General features: G+C 37.7%; 1 non-coding gene across 1 annotated transcript; it reads right to left on the reverse strand.

The window, feature by feature from the left end:
• Window positions 1-10721: 10721 nt before the first annotated feature.
• Window positions 10722-10825, reverse strand: LOC138806432 (U6 spliceosomal RNA). Its single transcript, XR_011365875.1, has one exon. It is a non-coding gene; the product is annotated as a U6 spliceosomal RNA (small nuclear RNA).
• Between the last annotated feature and the right edge of the window lie 4332 nt (window positions 10826-15157).

The following is a 15157-nucleotide window of genomic DNA, read 5'->3' on the forward strand; positions in this document are numbered from 1 at the left end:
TCTCTTCTGGCTGAACCCAGGTTTTCCTGTCATCTTAAAATACCATTGCCTGAGAATTCACATTTCATGTCATGTATTTGCTAGATGATATAGAAATAATTTCATTTTTGACATAGAATGATAGGGAATAAAAGCAAGAAGAGAGATGCAAAGATATGTCTATTTTCACATTATTCTTAAGGTTTTTAAATAAAAACAAAGTTATGATAGGTTCTCACATATGTGAACTGTGATCTATGAAGGATATATTTTACTCAAACTGTATAGAATTCAGAGCAGAGGAAGACAACAGAATGAAGCTGCAGTCTAGTCTAACAATGACAAGATGTGCACTGAAATAAATCCACTGATTACAAGATTATTAAAATATTTGCAAGGCACTTTTACCAAGTTTTCCTATGGATTAACTAATAAAATACTCCCTAGAACAGTATATGGGCCAAACCAACTTCACTCTCAGTATGCATTTGAGTGAGTTTTTTCTTCCTGATAGGAAAAAAGGGTCCCTTTGCTTGACTAATTATTTTCCCATGGAATATGTGCATTTCAGTTTGAAAATTCCCCCAACTCATCATTTAGAATTTTATCTTTGACATACGTTAGAAAACAGAAAAAAAATTAAAAAGTAATGAGGATGAGGCCCAAATGCTTTGAGAAGTTTTCACATATGTGCTAATTAGTGATTCCATCTGAAAATATTCCCAGAAAGCCGGATGGGTACAGCCGACTGGGATAAATAATGCAAAGACCCTATGGCAGTGTCACAAACACTGTAATGAAGGCTGCTTGTGAGTTCACAGAGTTTCCTAGTGCTGGAGCTGAGAATAAAAACATCAGTGAAGCAAAATTGCCCTAACACACACACACACACACACACACACACACACACACACACACATATACACACTAATACACACACACAATCTGTGTGCTTGTGTGTGTGTCCCTCTCTTTTATCCTTTTCTGCTTTGGTTCAGGCTGAGCAACTCTTTCTTTCCTCTCCACTCTACACTTTCAGACCCATCTTTACATGAAGTGAAATAGAATTTCTTGCATCATTCAAACACTGGTCTAGTTACACATGCACATGGAGATGATTAGCTGTGAAATAAGACATTAGTCCACAACCTCACAGACCAAATGAAATACTCTCTGATTACAAGAACCACGATCTTTGGAAGTCCCTTTTGTGAAATGACAAGCCTGCTGGTTTAGGCTTCTGATACAATGCCCAACTGTGTTCCCTAAGTACAATTGAATTTCATCAACTGGACCACAAGTACCACTAGCTGAAATGCACTCTGTAAAATCAAGGGGGAAAAAATAGCACTAGCTGCTCCACAAATGAGGGGGTAAATAGCACTATTATGGTAATTTCTAGCTTTAATGCTTTCAACTAACACAGGAAGACTATGATTTGGAAGTTGAAATGGAGATATTTAGGAGAAACACCTAGATACTTGAACTAGATGTGCTACAGAAATGACAGCAAAAATAAAAGTGCGATTTCATCTGAAGTTCTCCCTAAAAAAACAGGAGAGGGTAATGGCTTTATGAGTATGTGTATAACACATGAGTTTTTATTAAAGATGTCTAACCAAACAGTTCCTCTAAGTGACCAAAACAATGCCCCTGGGCTTCCTCCAACCATGCCCCTTCCGGCCACTGAGATGAGCAGTCTGGGTCCTAAGTCCCCTGTACAGCTTGAGCTACCTGCATCTGACCCACTAGGGTCCACAATCATGAAACAATAGCTGTTTTGAACTTTAAAAAAAAACCAGAATGATTTCCCACTCAAGTCTATGACCCATTTACTGGACTGATTTTTACTGCTTTGTCAAACTTACTGGGCAGGAAAACAAAGTCTGCTCCATTGAAGTAAACAAAGGGTTTGGAAACAGTCTGAAGCCTGCCTACTAATGAAGACCCTCATTCTCGCATTCCTTGAAAATCAAGGCTTCCTACCAAAAGAATAAGCTGCCCCCCATGACGGAGAGTGAAGTAACCAGGTATTTACATTTAGACAAGATAGAGTCTCATCTGGCAGCCTAGAAGAATGCCGAGCTGTCAAGAATCAAATAAAGGCTTTCAGAAATCTTTCTCAGGAGCCAAGGATGCCATTTGAAGAGCAAAGTAGTGAGCAATTTCCACTCATATCACAGGAATTTTGAAAACTAATTCTGTTTGAAAAAGACACAACCTGACCATCCCCATCAAAAAGAGATACCTAGAGCCACAGTGCAAGCCTTAGTGAAACATTAGGAGGAATTTTAATATGCAAGACTTATTCCTGCATGCAAATGTTTTTCTTAATGGAATACAAGATTTAATGCTCTGAAAAAAAAGAAGTTTGTTCTTTCTATTTCTATACTTCGTATATACACTTTTTACACATGTGATGGCAAGGTCAGAATTCATAGCTACCTTATTTCTAAATCTGATTGCAAAAAGCAGCTTATCTCTGGCATTTTTGTTCATTATAATGCACTAGGGACTTCTGTTGCTGTGTGACCCAGAATCTGAGTGTTTCTAGCAATGTTCGGAGGATTATGAGACAGTGTGTGAAGATTCTAGTGCTTCTACCAGAAGTGGGTGGATATCTACTCTGAGGACAGCAAAGCTGCCTCCTTGGCCTCCTGGCTAGGTCTCAAGAAAAGGGATAGGCAATATAACAGAGTAAAAGTGATAAATAAGTAGATAGATAAACACATCCACCTATCTAGAGATGCAGTGTTCAATCACTCACAAGTACTTATTGAGTTCCTGCCATGGACAAGACAGGCATTATTTACATCCATGAAGAATGTAGAGGTCCCTTCCTTCTCACCTGGAGCTGATCATCTGAAGAGAGTAGAAGGGTAATACCAGAAGATAATAATTACCTTAGATGGAAAAATGGATGCAGTATACGCACATATAGTACTATATACTATATAATTATAATATAATCAGCATATAATATACAATGCTACATAGAACTGAATTATTTTATACTACATAATACTATATGTACATACAATGCAAATAGAAATGTATCTACACAAACAAATTATATGGTGATAAGTGCTAAGAAGGGGGGACTACTGAGAGAAGGAACTATGACCTGAGGCACTGTGTTAGTTTAGCATTGTAGGAAGTTGGCCAGGGAAGATTACCCTGAGAAGATGATATCTGAGTAAATGCTAAAAGAAATGATAGCTATGTTGAAAATAAACTTTACAACTGCAGGTGGGGGAGGGGGAGGGAGAGAAGGGATGCGGGGGATGGAGGCAGTAACGATGCTGTAACTGTAACCCCTCTGTATAGCATCCTCACAATAAAATACAATTTTTGAAAAAAGAAATGACGGCAGGTGGGAGAATGGAGAATATTCAGGAAGAGCCAGAGAATAGAGCTTGTTTGGAGGACTGTTTATTTATTTATTTTTTAATTTTTATTGTGTGAATACCGTACAGAGGGGTTACAATTACATGGGCAAGATAACGAGTACATTTCTTATCAAGCATTGTTGCCTCCTCCTTTATTTCCCCTTCCCATCCCTTCCCATACTCCCCCTCTTCCCCCCACCACCACCCCCACACACCAAAATTGTAAAATTCATTTTTCGACATAACGACTTGTACATCTCATTGTTGCAATGGGTCCACCTGTATCCCTAGTTAAATGATTTGTTTTCCCTTATTTGCAATAACTAGTATATATCTGAGTCAAGCAGAAAAGGTCAGATAAGTTGATGTTAGGGGAATGAACCCCAAGATAAGTATTTAAATGTTTTTTTTCTTTCATGCAACTGTTTCTAACATATTTATAAGATGATTTCTATGTTGCTTGGTATGTCCCTCCCCCATGGTATAACCCTTGCGTTCATTGTATTTGATGTTGGTCTAATTTGTGGAGGGGAAGGGCAAAGACTGTTTATTTTTCACAGAGCAATAATAGGAAAAGTCATGGATTGCTTAGATTGCCATGCACTCTGATGATGAGCTTAAACTCATTCAGCATAAAGTAAACTTACTTGTATTCTTAAGAAATTATACCACTCGCTTGTAGGAGAATGAGGTTGTTTAACTTCCTAATTTACAATTCTTAAAATTAGAATTTGTAAACACTTAATACCCCTACTTTCTGATCTCTTTTTCAGCTGAGCTACTTCAGGCTATAAGCACTGAAAACTCCAATCCCAATCCAGCTGCTTTAGACTAGGGGAAGTACATCGGCTTGCACACACAGCTGGATGTCGAAAGGTAAACAGGGTGCAATGTTGGCGCTATTGCAGTTCCTGGTGACTGTCTTCCTGTATAGGGCTTGCTCTGCAAAGACTGAGTTCTGCGATTTCTGAGATCTCATAGGTGCTCGTAGCAAAGCACCGAGGAAACCATTTTTGCAATGTTCTTCCAAAGAGGAACAAATCATTGTACTGGAAGAAGCTCCCAGAAAACATATTGTGCTTCTCTGGGATCCCAGGATCAGTTTTGAATCAGTAATCAACAAAAGGAATCCATAGGGGAGATCTATGTGAAGTCTTTTGAGGAACCTCCATACTGCTTTCCAAAGTGGTTGAACAAGTTTACATTCCCACCCACAATCAAGTAAGGTTCCTTTCTGTCCACATCCCCTCCAGCATCTGTTGTTGTTAGAGTTCTTGATTTTTGCTGTTCTAACTGGAGTGAGGTGATATCTCAATGTTGTTTTGATTTGCATTTCTTTTATGGCTAGGGATGTTGAACATTTCTTCATGTGTCTAATGGCCATCCTTTTTTCTTCTTCAGAGAAGCTTCTCTTTAAGTCTTTCGCCCACTTATTTATTGGGCAGTTGTTTCTTTGAGGATTTGTTGTTGGGTGGTTTAATTTTTTGAGTTCCAAGTATATTTTAGATATGAGACCCTTGTCCGTTGTATGGCTAGTAAAGATCTTCTCCCAATCGGTGGGCTTTCTATTGATCTTGCTAGCTATGTCATTTGCCCTGCAGAAGCTCTGCAACCTTATGCAATCCCATTTGTCCAACCTTTCTTTGATTTGTTGTGTTTCCGGGTCTCTATTCAGAAAATTTCGGCCTGAGCCAAGGAGACCTAGGGTTTCTCCTATTCCATCCTGTAATGTTTTCAGAGTGTCTGCTTTGAGTTCAAGGTCTTTGATCCATTTGGAGTTGATTCTGGTGCAGGGTGATATATAAGGATCTAGCTTTAGTTTTCTACATGTAGTTAACCAATTTTGCCAGCACCATTTACTGAAGAGGCTGTCTTTCTTCCATTCTATTGTTTTAGCTCCCTTATCGAAGATTAGATGGCTATAGGTCTGTAGGTTCATTTCTGGGTTTTCAATTCTATTCCATTGGTCCTGAGGTCTGTTCTTATGCCAATACCAAGCTGTTTTGATTACTATGGCTTTATAGTAGAGTTTGAAATTTGGTATTGATTGGGCATTTACCCAAATGTATACAAACAAGACCACACTAAAGCTACCAGCACAACTATGTTTATTGCAGCATTATTTACCATAGCTAAGATATGGAACCAACCCAGAAGCCCCTAAGTAGATGAATGGATCAAGAAAATGTGGTATATATACACAATGGAATTCTATGCCTCCATCAGAAAGAATGACATTTCCCCATTTGTTAGGAAATGGAAAGGCTTGGAAAAAATTATATTAAGTGAAGTAAGCCAGGCCCAAAGAAACATAGGTCCCATGGTTTCCCTTATTTGCAATATCTAGTATCGGTATGAGTCAAACAGAAAAGATCAGATAATGTGATGTTAGGAAAACGAACCCTTAAATATGTATTTTAATGTTTTCGTTTCTTTCATGCATGTGTTTCTAACGCATTTATAAGATTATTTCTTTGTTGCTTTGTATGTCCCTCCTCCACAGTGTAACCCCCGCTTTCACTTTATTTGATGTCAGTATAACATGTGGAGGAGAGGGGGACAAACAAGTCGTTTAAGGATTCAGGTGGACCTGTTGTAACAAGGAGAATTACAAAATGTCATGTCAAAGCAAGCTTTACAATGTCGGAGTGGGGGGGGAGGGGGGTATGATTGGGTGGGGGGGAGGGGGGAGGCTGGGAAGGGAGGTGAAGGGTAAACAAAGGAGGAGGCTGCAATGCTTGGTAAGAAATGTATGCATTATCCTGCCAATGTAATTGTAACCCCTCTGTACAGTATGTTCTCAAATAAAATAAAATTAAAAAAAAAACTTTGCTAAAAATCAGCAAAATAGGGAATGAAAAGGAATTATCTTTTTTATATGCCTTTTTATTGTAAAAATGCTGTACAGAGGGGTTACAGTTACATGAGCAAGGTAATGAATACATTTCCTATTGAGCATTGTCGCCTCCTCCTTTGTTTTTCCCCTACCATCCCTTCCTTCCCACCTCCACAACTCCCTCCCTCGTCTGAAGGAATTATCTTGACTTAATAAAGAACATTTACAATAAAAAAAAAAAAAAAAGGAATCCAGCCCTTGCTGGAACAAAGATGGGCTCAGTTCTCCTTAGGAGAACTGAGAACTTGGCCACGTGAATGAAAAGGGAAAACCAAAGGAGAGTGAGACCTTCTTGCGGGAGGGGGGGGGGGAGAGGATTAAAGCATGCAGGCAACCAACAGTGTCTAGTTCCAGAAATGCAGCCTCCAATTTCTTTTCTTTTCTTTTCTTTCTTTTTTTTATGTCTTTTTGGCGTGTTTGAGGCCAGCAGGCCTCACTGCAATTCAGGCTGGCAATTCAGTTTCATGGTGTACGTGCTTTGACCTTTTGAGTGCCAGAATTAGAGACACTTGCCCCCATACCTGGTTCAGTTTGTATTATCCTAAGGAATTTGAATGTATTCTCATGAAAATAACTAATGACTATGAGAATGTTTTCCATAGTATTATTTACAATAATAAAAGATTAGTTACAACATAAATGCCCAAGAGAATTGATTAAAGGGTAATGTAATTGTATGCTTCCATTAAAAAAATTAGAGTGCATTAAAAACTGAAAATATAGTCACAATACACCATTCAGTTAAAAACTACTTCAAAGAAATATGTTCAGTATGATTATATTATTGCTGGCTATAGAGGGGTTAAACTCAGGACCTCAGCTTGCTAGACAGCACTCTGCCATTTTTTTTCCTTTTAGTTATTTTTCTTATAGGGTCTGATGCTTTTTGCCCAAAGTCAGACTTGCAGACATTCTCCTATTCAAGGCTTCCCCATAGCTAGGTTTCCAGGTACATGCTAGTGTTGTCAGCTTGTTTGTGAAGATACAGTTCTCACTAATTTTTTGCTCAGGCTGTCCTAAAATTGGTCTCCTCCTGATCTCTGCCTCTGAATTAGTTGAGATTATACCTGTGTATCACTATATCTGGTCCCAATTCTATTTTTTATTGGAAAAAAATGCTTTAGGCTTATTTTTATTGTTAGCTTATATTAATTGTCCAAAGGGATTTCATTGTGATATTTCCAACTTGCATAAAATGTACTTAGTGATCTAAGTCATCCTATCTGTATTACTCTCCCTTAACCACTCTCTTTTTAAATACCTTTTGCTGGGTTTCAATATACTATTTTCATACATATATAATGCACTATGCTGTGTTTAGAAAAGGAACTAAACAACATAAACTGAAGACTAACAATAGCAAAATACATTGAAGCAATGGGAAGAAGACACTTTGTTTCTGCCTTTTGATGATAGAATTTCTGGTTTTTTTGAAAGCACATATTGTAAGAAAATGGATGTTATTTTATTTCATGTAATGAAATTTGGAGGTTTTATTTTTGTGTTTATATATTTTTTTCTTTCTTCTTTTTGATCCAGTACTTCTTAGCTATTGATGCTTGAGTTGTTCAAGGTCAATGTAATATAGCTAAGGTCAACTCAACATGTGGCAAGCTCTCCCGCTGAGCTGCTAGGTAAATTACCACAGCCAATCTAAGAAGGTAATGTGAAAACAAGACTCTTTAGGGGGTCCCAAGTCTGGGTCGTTCTGAAAACAAACTGGGTTATTTACAGATAATCTAGGCAGTTCGCTCCATGAAATGAGATTTCTTCAAAGTCACTTATGAATTAACACTTAGCAATGGTTGCAGTCATTCACAATGGACTAGAAGTGGGTAAAAACCTTTATTAATATCCTTTTGTCAGATATCATTAACCCTATTTTGATAATAAAGAATCAGGAGGAAAGAGATGAGGTAATACTACATGGTTCACATACATGTAGAACTGGAACTCAAACTCAAGCCTACTTAATGCAAAAGCCATGAGTCTTACAAGGGTTGCATGTATATCGTGTGTGTATTTGTGTGTGTGTGTGTGTGTGTGTGTGTGTGTGTGTATGCTTATCCAAAACACTTCCTTTTTTTAAAAAAAATAAGTTTTTATTGTGAAAATACTGTACAGAGGGGTTACAATCACATGAGCAAGGTAATGAGCATATTTCTTATGAAGCATTGTTGCCTCTTCCTTTGTTTTATCCCCTACCATCCCTTCCCTCCCATCTCCAGAACTCCCTTCCTCTCCCCCGTCCCCCCCCCCCCCGCCGCCTGAATTGTAAAGTTCATTTTTCAACATAGCTTCTTGTACATTTCATTGTTGCAATGGGTCCACCTGTATCCCCATTTCAACAATTTGTTTTTTCCCTTCCCCTCCCCAAACTATACCATCATCAAATACAGTGAAAACAGGGGTTATACCACGGGGGAGGGACATGAAAAGCAACAAAGAAATCATACTGGGGACTGAACCAAAGGCTATGCCCGTGCTGAGTAGGCTGTCTACCACTTGAGCCACACCTCCAGCCCCAAACCTTTCATTTTAAAACTCTTACTCCTCTCAAAAAAATACAACTTACCATGAACTCCCTCCAAAATCCAATATTTCATGGATATGTATTGAAAAGCAAAAATGGATAAAATTGTAAAAATGGTATTGATTTCACTAATAAAATATATGTACTCAAATTGAAATATTGTTCAAGAAAAAGTGTGCCTCAAAACATCAGATGTTTTGAGTCCAGACAGATGTCTTCCCAAGTTGACTCTTAATCCTGAATGCACCTGAAATATAAAGTATGTCTTTCAACAGTGTGCACTATTTCCACATGAGTAAAACAAAAAATAATACATTAGAAAGAATTCTTTTCCTGGGAGAAATCACAGACATATGAATTGGCCTTCCAATCAACTTTGTCCCTGCAGAAAAAAACAATTAAGAGAGAACCTGTGGATATCCTTGAATCAAAGACTTAAGCTAAAAAATGAACAGTAAGCTGAAAATATAGAGGTAAGAAATATATTAGAATAAATTGGTCTTTGATATTCCTTTTATGATATGTTGAAATCAAGGAAATTCTGGCATTTTACCATTCTACTATATTATTATATAGTTTAGGTAGTGGTGTAACATTCACCAGAGAGAAGAGAAAAATGGATCAAATACCTTTTATGCATATTCATTATTTATAGCAATACTTCACTAAAGATCACTACAGATCACTCAGACAAACTGAAATGCTTATGTACTAGTATTTTCTCTGGAAAAAACCAGTTAATACATATACATTGAAAAAGATATTCTAGTCATTGGGCACTTTCTCACATAAAATAGAATCTTCCATATATTATTATGAGATATATCCTACCGCTGGAATACAATTACAACAGATGAATAACAATACTTTTGCAAACTATTCCCATAAGTACTGTCACATTCATTCCTTCCCTTGGTGCAAAAATGGTTTGTTCAATGATTAGTATTAACGTATATTTTTAGCATCTCACCTCCCTTGGATCCCTTGGAGCTGACCCATTAAATTTTTTATTCCCAAGTTGGATATAAAATGTGGGATTTCTTGTCCTTGTTTCAGGCTTACAGATGTTATAATAATGCTTAGATCTCTTGCAAACCAAGTGAAATTCATGTGATATTTTACAAAGTATTCACATATCTCATAGAACTCTTTGGCTCTAGACATATCCTGCTATGTGATACACAAAAACCTTATTCTTTATACCACAGAATAGAAGCCAGAAGAGTCACACTCCTTGCCTGATAGGTGAGTGGTGTCTCTTACAACAGAAATAACTGCTGGTAGCTTTGGACAATGTATTTCTTAACAGACAAGTGATTCCTCCTATAACAATACCATATTAAAAAAAAATTATTGTAAGGGTGATAATACAGAGGGGTTACAGTTACATAAGTCAGGTAATGAGTACATTTCTTTTTGAACAGTGTCTCCTCTTTGTTTTCCCCCAGTTTTTCCCTCTTGACCTTCCTCCCCATAAATTGTATAGTTCATTTTCAACATAGTGTCTCTATTTGACTTTACCTATTAAGCTAGAATCTCTGAGAACAATAGTGATGTTTCAATTATCTCTGATCTTCTTTACATAGTGTAAGGGCTCAATACATTGTTAGAATATTCTGGGATAGCATTGGCTTGTGATTACAAGAAAACAAAAACAGGTTGCTATATACATTATTAAAATGCATAAAGACATCCAAAGAGGCCCACTATCTCATTTTTATTTATTTTTTATTTTATTGTAAAGATGCTGTAGAGAGGGGTTACAGTTACATGAGTAAGGCAATGAGTACATTACTTGTCGATCATTGTTACCCCTTCCCTTGTTGTTGTCTCCCTATCCCTTCCTTCCCCCACCTCCCACATTCCTCCCACCCCAATCCCCCCCAAAACCCCTGCCCGAAGTTGTAAGGTTCATTTTCCAATAAAAAATATGGAATGCCGCACAAATTTGCATGTCATCTTTGCACAGGGGCCATGCTAATCTCTGTATTGTTCCAATTTTAGTATATGTGCTGCTGAAGAGAGCACCCCATCTCTTTTTTACCTGTAAAATCTAGACTTTTAGAGGGATGTCTATAAACAAATACTTGTAACCTTTCACTCAGGGAACATTGATTTTGATGGTGTTTGTCTTCTTGATTGGTAGGCCGATCCCTGATCGTCCATCCAGTCAAAGACATCCCCCAACAAGGGGTAACCACTTGACAACCCTAACCCCCTCCACAATTTGGCACTTGCCCACCTCCCCAACCATATTCCTTGTTGGCCAGTTTTCAGTGATAACTTATAAATTATCCCCTCTCTGAATTGTTTCCAGACTATTCTCTGATCTGAAAATCCCATCACTTCCTTTTTTTAGGCTCTCACACTATCCACTGTATCATCTGATACAGTGCATTTAATTATATATTTAACTCTTTGTGAAAAACAATCATGTTTAAATCATCATTGATTTCTCTTATAGTCTGGTGTATAGTGTCCAAGCTATCTCTCTACTAGCATTTAGTACATAGTATTTGACCAATAGTTGTTTGAAAAATGAACAAAGAAAAAATGATGGAAAGTGAGAGAAAATGGAGTTAGAAAAAAAAAAAAGAAACTTGCCGAAAGTCTCACAGATAAGATGTAGGCCAAATTAGAAATCAGGTGGCCCTTTCTTTCTGAATCCCAAACTCATTCTTTCTGGGGTACATAGCAAATCAGATAAAATTTCTTTTTGCTGCATTAAAAAAATGCTCTAATATTATAGAATTAAAGGAATTTCAGACATCACAAAAATTCAACTTCCCCAAGAGGCCAACTTCTCTCACTACCTCTCTAGCCTCAATGTGGCCTTATTAAGTCATAGTTAAGGATGCAACAACATGGTTTTATTAAGTCACAAGAAATGAAGGGTCAGAGTGTACTGATTCACAAAATACTGGCACCTAGAGCTCCAAACAACGACAAGTTATATTTCTAACACTCTAAGCACTGCTTCTTTATTTCCATTCTCCAGTACTCTATGAAATCCTGAAATACTAGTAGCCCTGATTCCTACCCAGAAACTCCTTTCCAGACTGCTGCCCACAGGCCTCTGCAGATATTATTTGGAGATCTTCAAACAATGGCTTCGTGACAGCTCAGGGGTTTGTTGTTATTGTTGTTGTTATTATTTTTTGTTTTTTGTTTTTGTTTTGTTGTTGTTGTTGGCCCTGGGGCTTAAACTCAGAGCCTGGGCACTATCCCTGAACTTCTTCGCTCAAGGCTAGCACTCTACCACACTGAGCCACAATTCCTCTCCTGGTTTTCTGGTGATTGATTGGAGATAACCACCTGCCCAGACTGGCTTTGAACTATGATTTTCAGATCTCAGCCTCCTGAGTATCTAGGATTACAGGTGTAAGCCACTAGCACCTGTCTGAGAGCTCAGGTTTGGAAGATATTAATTCTAGGGAGACTCGAAACCATGAAAGCCATTGAGGAGCATCTGGACTGATTTCATATCTTGCCTTTGGTAAACATGGCTGTGGTGGTGGCTTTATTATACCCTTCTTTGTGTTCTATTGGATAAATGCTCAGGAGTGGAATTGTTGGGTCATAGGGTAGGCCTATGTTTAGTTTTTGAGGAACCTCCACACTGCTTTCCAAAGTAATTGAATAGCTTACTTTCCCACCAACAGTGTAACAGAGTTCCTTGGCCACCTCCATGCCAGCACTTGTTATTATTGCTATTCTTGATCATGGCCATTCTAACTGGGGTGAGGTGGAATCCCAGTGTTGTTTTTATTTGCACTTCCTTTATGGCCAGAAATGTTGAACATTTTTTTCATGTGTCTATTGTCAGATTTACTTCTTCTTCTGAGAAATCTCTAAGTCATTGGCCCATGTATTAATTGGGTTGTGGTTTCTTTGAGGGTTTATTTTTTGAGAGTTCAATCCATTTGTAAGGAAAGGGAAAACTTGAAGAGTATTATGTTAAGTGCAGTAAGCCAGACACAAAGAAACATAGGTTGCATGGTTTCCCTCATTAGTAGGAACTAGAACATGCCTATAAATCCAGAAAGTAAGCACATTGGGAGGCAAGGCACTCAAGCAGTTATAAATGAATTAACTATAATAGAATCTATTGACAACACAACTAGTATAACTCTTTAGAAAGACTAAATCAAAGCCTAACAAAATGAGTACCAGGAAATGAGTACTTGCAAAGGGCGGGGGGAAGAGGAGAGGGTAGATGAATGAACAGGGGAAATTAGCAAAATGTGGACAAGAATGCATTGTATATGCCACAAAACTGAGAAAAATAAGGGAAGGGGTGGGGTGATGGGGTGTGAAGTGTTGAAGGGATGACATAGATCAAGATGCATGGTATACATAAATTGCTTTGCTAAATGGCAAAAATTCAATACATAACCTAAAAATCAAGAAAAGTGAGGGAAGGAGTAGGGTAGGAGGGATGGGTGAAAATGTTAAAAAGGGTAGAGCGCTCGCCTTGAGCTGAAGAGCTGAGGGACAGCGCCCAGGCCCAGAGTTCAAGCCCCACAACCGACCAAAAAAAAAAGAAAATGTTGAAAAGGGTGACATTGATCAAGAGGCACTGTATTCATAAACTGTTCTGTTGAATAGCAACTCCTTTGTACAACTACTTAAATAAAATAAAAATATCTTTTAAAAGAAATCAAGAAAGTTCATGGCATTTATATCTTTCTTTTCAACAGTATTCAAAACATCCTTTTGTTGTTCTAGCACCCATAACAATCTATCTGTTCCTCTTTGTAAACCAACATTTAAGGGAAAAGTGTTTATCTTTTCAAAATCATTGACACTCAGATTCCAACAAATCCATAAATATGCAAGAAGACTAACAATGGTTGGAAGAAGATTCTATGTTCTCTCCCTCCCCCATCAATGGATACCCAGAGGAGAAGCTACCCAATCCTGTTGTTTACAGAATGACATCCATCACACAGGTAATTACTCATCCATCTTAATGCTTCCTTTTAAGTTTGCCCTTAAGGAGCCTGTGATCTCCCAAGTCAAGGGCCTCAGTAAAATCAATAAAACCTCGTCCTATCAGGCCACCAGCCAGATCATTTTCCACCTTTTAACAAGGCAGTGGTTATTAAATGCCTTGTTTGAAAACCCAAGTGGGGTCATCAGACTTTCATGATGAGAATAATCCATCAATTGTACATGTGCTTTCTTTTCAGTGTCTTTGATATGAGTGGTAAAGTAGGTAATGGCCTACAGTTTTTCAATATCTGAACATGTTCTCCTTTTTCACATCGGAGTTGAAGCATAGCAAAGGGAATTTTGAGATGGGAGAAAGCTTATTAAGAGAGAATGGAATTTCACTGTCTTATTTCCATCAATGCATAGGATATGCTGCTGGGCCCAACTTTGAAAGCTGAGCTCCAAGCTGTCAGGATCACTCTTCAGTCTTTAATTCAGCTAATCAATACAAAAAGATGCACCTCATAATAATATTTTATCCCATGCCGTTTTTTCTGGCGAGGTACTCCCCCTGAATTTACGGGTGAAATTGGAGGTCTGGGATCATACAAATTAATAGTGGACTCCCTCAATGCTAAATAATAATTGTTTAAAATCACCAAAAGATACAAATATGCTTGTGGGGGAGGTGGTTATGTGTATGATAGAATAAATCCATCTTTGATTGTCTTTCAGGCATCCAAATTGTTAAAGACTTGAACTCTGCTGCTGTCAGATATGTACATGAATGTTAAAAAAAAAAAAAATCCATCACTTCAGAAATGGAAACTTCTCATCTTCTGAGTTCTGCTTGATTTTGTTGGGCATACATTACAAGGTTATGCATGTCTCACTTGAGACATAATTCTTTTTATTGTTTCACATTAATGAAATTAAAAGGAGACTATTTGAAAGCCCTCATTACAGCCTTCTCAATTTACAAAATTAATCAATGACTTAGAATTTCAATCCATGACAACTTCCAGTAAGCGAAGATGATCTGGCATTCAACCAATTCAAAATGTATATTAATCCAGCCCTCCTGCACTACAGCAGGGCAACTGTCACTAATACGGTGGTAGGAATCCTCAGAGTAGCAATGTCTTCCAACTTATTTCAGGAAGATTAAATATGCTTGCATAATTTTAGTGTCAAGTACATTTCTGTAGTCTAATACTTTGAAATTAAAGAAACCTCAAATAGTTTTCATCACCACTCACCAGATTATTTAATTACCTCAAACACTTGATTTCCAGCATGTAAGAGCATAACAGGGAGCAAGCTGTTATAATATTATTGGTACCTCAGAAATAAACTCTAGCACCCAGGCCAGAAGGACCAAGGCCACAAAGTCAATGAAGACACAAATGTGCCTGGAGCTTATTG

Source organism: Dipodomys merriami, unplaced genomic scaffold (assembly GCF_024711535.1).
Source record: "Dipodomys merriami isolate MVZ:Mamm:240054 unplaced genomic scaffold, mDipMer1.0.p SCAF_4, whole genome shotgun sequence".
Lineage (NCBI taxonomy): Eukaryota > Metazoa > Chordata > Mammalia > Rodentia > Heteromyidae > Dipodomys > Dipodomys merriami.